Source organism: Mus caroli, chromosome 13, assembly GCF_900094665.2.
Source record: "Mus caroli chromosome 13, CAROLI_EIJ_v1.1, whole genome shotgun sequence".
NCBI lineage: Eukaryota > Metazoa > Chordata > Mammalia > Rodentia > Muridae > Mus > Mus caroli.
In genome coordinates this window covers 91,381,621-91,390,275 of record NC_034582.1, presented here as the reverse complement: position 1 = coordinate 91,390,275, position 8,655 = coordinate 91,381,621, and the positions used below count along the sequence as shown (strand labels likewise).

General features: G+C 43.7%; 1 long non-coding RNA gene across 1 annotated transcript in view; it reads left to right on the top strand.

Moving 5' to 3' along the window:
- The first annotated feature begins 2,705 nt into the window (after nt 1–2,705).
- Nucleotides 2,706–8,655, top strand: part of LOC115029096 — a 43,291-nt gene continuing 37,341 nt past the window's right edge. Inside the window, exons 1-2 of the long non-coding RNA XR_003834673.1 lie at nt 2,706–3,139; nt 5,472–5,736. This is a non-coding gene — a long non-coding RNA (uncharacterized LOC115029096). The remainder of the gene's footprint in view (nt 3,140–5,471; nt 5,737–8,655) is intronic.

Sequence of the window (8,655 nt, the reverse complement as noted above, 5' to 3'; positions counted from 1 at the left end):
GTGTGTGTGTGTGTGAGTATATGTGTGTCAGTGAGTGTATGTGTGTGAGTGTGTGTATAGTGTGGATGTGTCTGTGTGTATGACTAAGTCTGAGTGTGTGTTTGAGTGTGAGAGCATATGTGTGTGAATGTCTGTGTGCATGTGTGTGTGAGAGGGAGAGAGAGACAGAGATAAAGAGACAGAGAGACAGACAGACAGAGAGAAAGAAGAACAAGAGAGTGGTATCTTGACATCTTGAATGAGTTAGAAAAACTACAAAGTGACTGAGCCTCAGAGCCAAGCAGGTAGCCCAGTGAGTTCCCGTAGCAGCTGAGCCTGTGGGACATCAGTCCCCTGAGGCTCCAGCTCTAATTGTGACACAGAGGGATTAGACTTAGTTTCACTGGTCTTCCTCCAGTTTCCACCCTTGGAGACATCTCCTGAAGTGGGCAAGCCTGGGTTGAGAAAGCTGCGGGATAAAAGAGCATGCTTCAGGGAGAAAAATGCCAAGAAAAGAAGTTTATTAGGTGGGAATAAGTTTACAATACAGCCCGGGACCTCGCTGTGGTCTGCATCTACAAGGGTGGTACTGTAATTAGGAGACATTTTAAAGGGAACACTCCCAGCCAGGAATAATATAATTCTAGTCTTTTCTCCAAGCTTCTTGGTGCCTATGCACTTGAACTGATTAAGCCCCATAGACTCCGTGAATGAGGTATAAATATCATTGTGTCCCTCAGGCAATAAAAGGAGCTATGGCCACAGAGAGTGCTACCTCTGGGCTCCAGAGTTACCCACCAGCTTAGGGGTCCTCCAGGGGTGGTCCCTACTCCCCTGGTGGTCTGCATCGGGCATGGGTTGGCCCCCTGGAGGAGTCAGGCTGCATCAATAGCACCATCTTTGCTGGTGTTCCAGAAGGGATCGGTACTTCACTCGTGCTCTGTGCCTTTTGATAGCTTGCCAGACTTTTCTCATTGTCATCCTTCTTGTGTCTATGACATTGTCCATGCCTACCCTGCTCCTCCCTTCTATGATACTAACTTACTGAAGGTGTTGGACAGCCTGCAGTTTCTCTGACCCTGACCAGGTAGTCTTTGGCTCCAAATTCCTCAATTCCCTGGTTCATCCCTGGGAACACCGTGCCTCAGGTTGGTCAAACATGCCTTTATTCAAAGTGTCAGCAGAGAAGCAATCACTTTTTTTTTTTTTACAGTAACAGTCATTTCTGACATCCAACAGGAAGTGTTGGTTGTTAAGATATCTTCCAGATTGTGCCTCTTGCTCGCCTAGGAAAAGAGTCTGAAATAAATTCATGACAAAGAGAGACATTATGTGTAGGTCGAGGTTTGTTAGTCAGCATCAAGGCTTCAGTGTAGTGAGAAGGAAAGAGAATATTCTCAGGCCCACCCAAATAGTTTATTAATGTGCATGGTCTTTTTCTTTTGTTAGTAGCTATTATTTCAAAGCCTCTTGAATATATACATACGGTCATATTTTTAAAATAGTAACTGTTTGCAAAATTTTATATTTTAAGTTGAAGCTTTAATCTCTTAGCTCAATTTTTCAGTGAACAAACACCCCATCACCACAACTGGGGATCCATGAAACATTTTTCACTCTTTCTTTTGGCTTATTTGTTTGACAATAAAATTTCACATCTGGCTGACAAATCCAGTGCCAAGTTTCATCTTAATGTAATTTTGAGCAGAAGAGCAGTTACGTTCAAGCAAGCAAGAAACTCCAGGCACTCTAATGGGACGACATGATGGCCTTTACACACAACTGCCACTAAACCGACAGGGTTGCTGTTTTGAGTGACTGGGATCTCAGAATCCTGCTGCAGACCAGCTTGCTGGAGAAGAATTGTTCTGAGTTCATTCTTCACTGGTTAAGATAATCATGTCTCATGCATCTTCCCTCCTAGTCTGCTGGTTAATACCGTCAATTTGATGAGATCTAGAATTACCTAGGAAACCAGGCTGTGCTGTGGACATACTTTGTGTTTGTAGGTGGAAGGACTCACCAAGGCTATGCGGGACACCATTCTGTGGTCTGGGACCCCAGGCCAAGTACAAAGGAGATAGCAAGGTGGGCATTGCCATTCACCTCTCCCTGCTTCTAGACTGCAGATACACAGTGACCAACGGCCTCACGCTCTTCAAAGTCTCCACAACTTTCCTGACCCAGTGACCTGGATCTTCAAACTGTGAACCCAAATAAACCATTCCATCCCTAAATTGCTTTGTCAGGCATTTGTTTTATCACAGCAAGTAAGAAATTAACTGATACATAAGGCTATGAAAGGAAGCCACCTATTTGTATCAAATGTTTGACTGCCACCATGCAGATCCCCTTTGGTAAGTGTTCCCAAATGCTTGGATATGAGAATAAAGCTAACCGTAGTTCAGTTCCATTGGTCAAACTCATCTTCCTTAAGAGGAACCCTACCCAGCCTCGGATACACTGCAATTAATTCTCTTCTGCTTCTCTTATCTTGGCACACCAGCAGTACTTTGCTCAAAACCCGGTGCAAATGTTCTGTAACCAACAGCTTCCCACACCCAAGTTTTCATGGCTCAAGTGTGATCACGATCTAGTGTTTCTTGCTTATATCACACCCAAAATATGTTCCCAAAAGGCAGCCTGCTCTAACTCGTGTGAGGCAGAGCTCAGGGGCTTCCTTCCTGTGGCTCTGTTATCTGTCTCCAGGGCCCTATGGACACCAACTCATCATGGGAGGAGAGTGGGAACCGTGGGAGGCAAGTAGGGAGGAGCCTCCCCCATCACCGCTGCTAACATTTCATCAGTCCTAGGATCGAACTGCACCATGGAGATGTCTGGGAACTGCAGCCCAGCCATCTGGCTGGGAGGAAGAGGATATGGGATAGTTGAGTCATGGTGGGCTGTCTGCTTCCTCAGCTGGAGTTGAATCTGACCATAGACTTGGTGTTCTGTCCCCCCCCCCCCCAGCCCCCCGCCTCAGAGGCTATAAAGGCCTCTAACACAGGTACTTGAATCACATCTGCCTTTAGTCCTGATCCTGTCTCCAGACAAGGGAACACATGAATTTTAGCCAGATGAGGAATTGTGTAGACATGGTTTACGAACCTTGGATCTCCTTATTGCAAGAACAGACGATGAAGAGGAACAGACACAGCCGGTAAGGTCATCTTTTGAAAAAAAAAATCTTGCCTTTTCTAATTATTAAAATAACATGTGCTTATTGTAAAAGATTGGATGAAAATGCTAAAAATCTTTTAAGAGGAAAAGATAAAGATTATCCATAATCCCCTTTCCTGAGAGATTCTAAAATTTTTCTGGCTTATATATGCAGATAATACTTACACGCACACCGTTTCAATTATTTTGTGTCTGCCAAACAGATTACCTTATCTAGTATACACCATTTTGGAATGTGCTTTTTCACTTGCAAAGATTATGTTATGGACAGGCAAACATGTAAATAAGGATACTTTTGACCACATATTATTTAGTAGCAGGTATGTGTGTGGGGACAGTCACACAGTAATACATAATTTAGCTTAGCTGAATAAGTATAGACTTGAGAGTACCAGTGAGACCCAGAATTATGTCTATTTTATTTCTTAGTTGTCCCCCAGAGTGGACTATATAGTGTTTTGTTCATGATAGAAGTTTAACAGTATTGTGGTTAAGCAGGCCATCATGAATCAAATGTCCTCAAAGCCTGGTATGCCAACAAGTCACATGGGGACCCTGGTAAAACACAGATTATTATTCAGAATGTCTAGGCTGGCCTAGAGGTTGTGCCAGGCATCCAGAAGCTACTTCTGTCACCTGAGTAGCGATTATCTAAACTAGTAATTCTCTACTGAGGAGATGTAAAGACTTGGATGACATTGATCTTGGGAAATTTCTTTCTGTCTCTGTCTCTCTGACATAGTGAGTAAACTATACATATATGAATGTGTGCATGTACATGTGTGTGTTTATGCATGATTAGAGTTCCCAGCTGATTCTGTTTCTTTTGAGAACTCCAATTAAGACAGTGGACATCCTGTCCCTTCTAAGAAACTGACCTCCATGAAGCTGCCTGACCCTGTTCTTCTGGACTCCAGGTGTCTGTGTTTACATGGGAGCAGGGTTGCAGCCTCTGCAGTTGCACAAGCCAGGAGCACTTACAAACATGACACTAGCTAGAGAATATTTGCTAAGCAAAGGAGCAGTGTAAATAAGATTAGGGGGGAGTTCAAATATGAAAATGCTTGAGAACAAATTGTGTGCAAGCATCTTAAAATCATTCATTAGTACTTAGTAATTTAAAATTAATTGCAAATGTGCTCTGTTGGGCCATGCTGTTTATATTTCCACATACACACATGTATATGCAAGCATATAAAATAAGCAAACAGCTGCTTTTTAACCACTCTGTAATCCATGGGTTTTATTTATATCTCAGATACCCTCAGCACACCAGTTTTTGGACTCAAACAAAATGATGCCACAATTACTGCCCATAGTCTGAAACCTCACCTCAGGTATTTCATGCTCCTCAGATACATATGGGATTTTCAGAAAGTGACACCCTCGAATCTGTGACTCAGTTCAGAGCTGTGGCTTTTCCCTGCCTCTGCTACCCACATGCAGACTCCTGGGGTGTCTGTTTCCCACAGCCCTGACCCCAGCCACCCCACCTTGGCCTTTGCCACTTGCAGCTGCAGTCTCCCACAGAGTTGGCGTCTCCCTCAGCCACATTTTTGCTTTGACCTGGACCCTTTCCAATGGCTTTCTGCCTGGCCAAGGTTTCAGCTATTCAACCCTGGCCACCAGTGCTCTCTGTCACCGTTGGCACCCTGACAGCTTCACAGTGTCTTGTAATTAGAAAGAAAAACACTCCCTCCCTCTGAGCCATCTTCAGATGAGGGTACCATAGCTGGCTTCTTGGGCCTCAGGTCATTGGAAGCTTTATTGCAACACCTGTTAGCTTCCCTATTCAGCTCCTACTCTTCAAGGAGTGGACCAGTACCACCAGGACATCAGCAGCTGGGAGGACTCGTGTTGCTTAGACTTCTGTTTAGGAGCACGGAGAGAGGAAACTCAAGTGCACAGAGCAATATTGTGACGATTTAAAGTTTACATTTTCCATTAGAAAGGTGGAATACATTTTAAAAGTTGAAAATGTTGAAAAGTGACTCAGTTGTGCTTATTACGAACAGTTCCAAGAGACACAATACACCAAACACTGCTCTGTCTCTATACATTTCTCTAGGAAGCTCATAATTACAAGTTCACAACAATTTCACAAACCTTTATTTTGACAGGGTTTCAAGAGCGCTACAGAAAATCAGCTGAGAGTCTAGTTGAATTCTTGGAATGGATGTCTTTGAGTCTTTGAAGGGTGCTTTCCCCATCCAGGGGTGGAGCTAAGATCTTCTTGGAGTACTCAGGACTTGTTCTTTGCTGCAGCAGTTATGATTTAATCTTTACAGTTTGACTTTACCCTGTGGTTTCAGGTGTCTTCCAATCTGCATCGCCAGCCTTGGTCTCTGCTGAACGCTCGGTGTGTGGCAGTCCAGATCACACCTAGCAGGCATCCGTCTTTATCCACAGCTCAGTGTCTGAAGACAGATTCACTCTTCCCTCTTCTCCTCCAACCAGATCCAGGTCAGGTGTTGCCTACTTGGGAAATGGCGACATTTTGCTAGTCTCTAGGAAACATGCTAAATAATTTTCAAAGAAGTGAGAGGATTTAGAACTTGTTTACTTCCTGGAACTGAGGTGAGAGCATCTCCCTCTCCCTTTTTCTCATTGCTTCAAAAGATGCATATACATATGAGTGCATGTATGTATGAATGCACATATTATGAATGCATGTACATGTGAATGCATGTATGTATGATTTGTACATGTTTGTGTGTGGGTGCACTGTGCTATGGCACTGTCATGGAGGCAAATGGGCAACTTGTGGCAGTCAGTTCTCTCCTTCCACCATGTGAGCCCTGGGGAACAAACTCTAGTCATCAGGATTGGTGGCAAGTTCCATCACCCATTGAATGATCCCACCAGCTCCCCTCTTACTGTTTTTAAACAGAGAGAATCTAACAAAGCAGAACCATTGCAGAAAATTATAGTAGCTTCAGAAGAAGGAGAGAGAGAGAGATAGAGAGAGAGAGAGAGAGAGAGAGAGATGAAGGAATGACTTTGTCTTTGTGTTGAGATGGGGTTAGGCAGGGATTCCAGAGCCAGATGCCATTTTGGAATGAAGTCAGTGGCCATTGCTCCGGCATTCCCAGCATCCCAGGGGAGCAGGAGTTGGGCGTTCACTACTGGTGATGCAGCGTCTCCAGCCAGCACGGCTCCATGCAGCTGGGCACCAAGCATGCTGATGACGTCACCGAGCACAGCTGCTGCAATATCTGCTTTGCAGTTTGTTCCCAGCCTGGCTTAGACTTGGCATTGTTCTGGCTGGGCCTGAGCAGTCAGTGGAAGTCTTTGGGCACATTCTGTGCTCTCTAGGCTTGTCCAGGATACAATTTACTTCTCTGATCTATTTATCCTGAAAAAGGAGGTTACAGCCACTGCTGTTGCTCGTAATTCTTTCTTCATGGTGTCTTTCCACACCAGTGTCAAGAGAGAGAATGTGGACTGACAGCTGATTCTCCCTGACTCTTTGTCTTCTAGTTCAATGATACACATTAGCAGAGACTGAGCTGTCCCAGGGGAGAGCAGACTCCACACCCAGGCAATCTGGCTTTGAATCCTACTCCCACCATCCGATGAGCTATGTGATATTGGGCAAAACACTTAATTTCCCTAAGTCTCAATTACTTCACTTATTAAAAATAAATATTAATCTTACAAAACTATTTTAGTAGTGTGCTTGACCTATGCAATTGTAGTTATTGTACCTTTTCTTACTGATGATTCCATTTCATAACATAAAACTAAAAGTCTATCATTTCTAAGAGGTGTCTTTAACCAGTAGCCATTTGTTATGTAATTGTAACATCAACCAGTAATTTCACTTTCATTAGAGCATGTGCCATAGATGAAGTTGAGATTTTTTTTTTGCTATATTTAACAACTAAGCTTTAATAATCAGCCCAAGATCTCAGAGTTTTAAGAAATGGAATCAAAACTTTGTCAGATTCTGCTCTGTTCTTTTTTCTATTGTCCCACAGTGATTTGGACTTTGAATAGGTTGTTCAATCAATATTTGTTGAAAGTTGCCTTGGTACTAGAAGAAGAGGGATGAAATCGGGTGTGAAGAAGAACTAGCTGTCAATAGCGAAGCTATAGCAGGGAAGCTGATTTAAGGCCATTTGCCCAAGAGCTGCGTTCTTCACACAAGGCACACATGTTGCTACTTTATGTGCTCAGAGTGCAATGCATCTGTATGTGAAACGTGAAGGCATCTTTATAAATCATGGTACCCTGTACAATGGATACATGACATGACAAAAGTTTGTAAATCAGTTCTTTGGGAATTCATAAAATGTGCTCTGATCCTAGCCACTTATCTCCCGGCTCCTCTCAGACCCATTCCTATTCTCTACTGCCCAACTTTGTATCATTTGTTTTTTCTTTCTTAAATACCAACCAAGTCCAATCTGTGCTGTCTGTATATTCTTGGATGTATGGCCTTCCACTGGAGTGTGGGTGACTTATCAAGAGCTAGATCTATAAAGAAAACTGACTCTTTCTCTCTCCCAGCAGCTCTCTGTGGCCAATAGGTCCTCAGCTAGGGGTAGGATTTGATCTTCGCCTCCTCTCTCCATGGCGGTATTGGACAGGCTTGAGCTTGCACAGATGAGTGCAAGCTGTTATAGCCACTGTGAGTTTGTATGTACAGCTGCCCTGCTCTATCCGGACAACATTGTTTCCTTATGTCTGTCTACTGCCTTTGGCTTTTACAGTCTTCATGCCTCCTCTTCCATAATGATCTCTAAGCCCTGGGGAACAGGAGGCATGATCAAGTTTTCTCATTTAGGTCTAAATGTTTCACGATCTCTTATTCTCTGCACCTTGATCAGTTGTGGATCTCTACGTTAACTTCTTTTTATTTCAAATAGAAGCTCTTCAGAAGGTTAAAACATGAGTCATTTAGCATAATGATAATAGTAGGTTCTTGAACTGAAAATGGTATCAGGCAAGGGTTTTATCTTGTAGATCAAGACTTAAATCCAATGAGAAAATGGTTGATTGCTCTAGTGTGGTCATGCCACTACTGTATCAGCTGGTACGCCTTACCAGGCCAGTCACTGTTGTACCTCACAGGGTCCACATCTGAGTGAGAATGACAGTAACTTTTCTCTTCTGTCCGTGTGTACAGCACCATCCTGCACCCTGAAAGCTAGCCAGTAGGGAGAAGATTTCCAAGACTGTACCAGCTTAATCTCTCCATAGTCTGTGACTGAGATATGTGATGGCCTCAACATTAGGGTCTTACCATCACATTCTGGTGGGGTGGGGGGGGGTAATCAGTAAAATTGGCAATAGCCTGTAATGTGTGGAGATCTATGGAACTCCACTGACCAACAACTCCAAAAGAGGTTACCTATTTCTGGCACTGGGCTTTTATTTGTTAGCCTGTGGTTTCCAATAAGGGCAGTGTCATCTCATTGCAGAGTAATTCCATTCTAAGTCCTCTCTTCTCCCCTCTCCCTCTCTCCCTCTCCCTCTCCCTCTCCCTCTCCC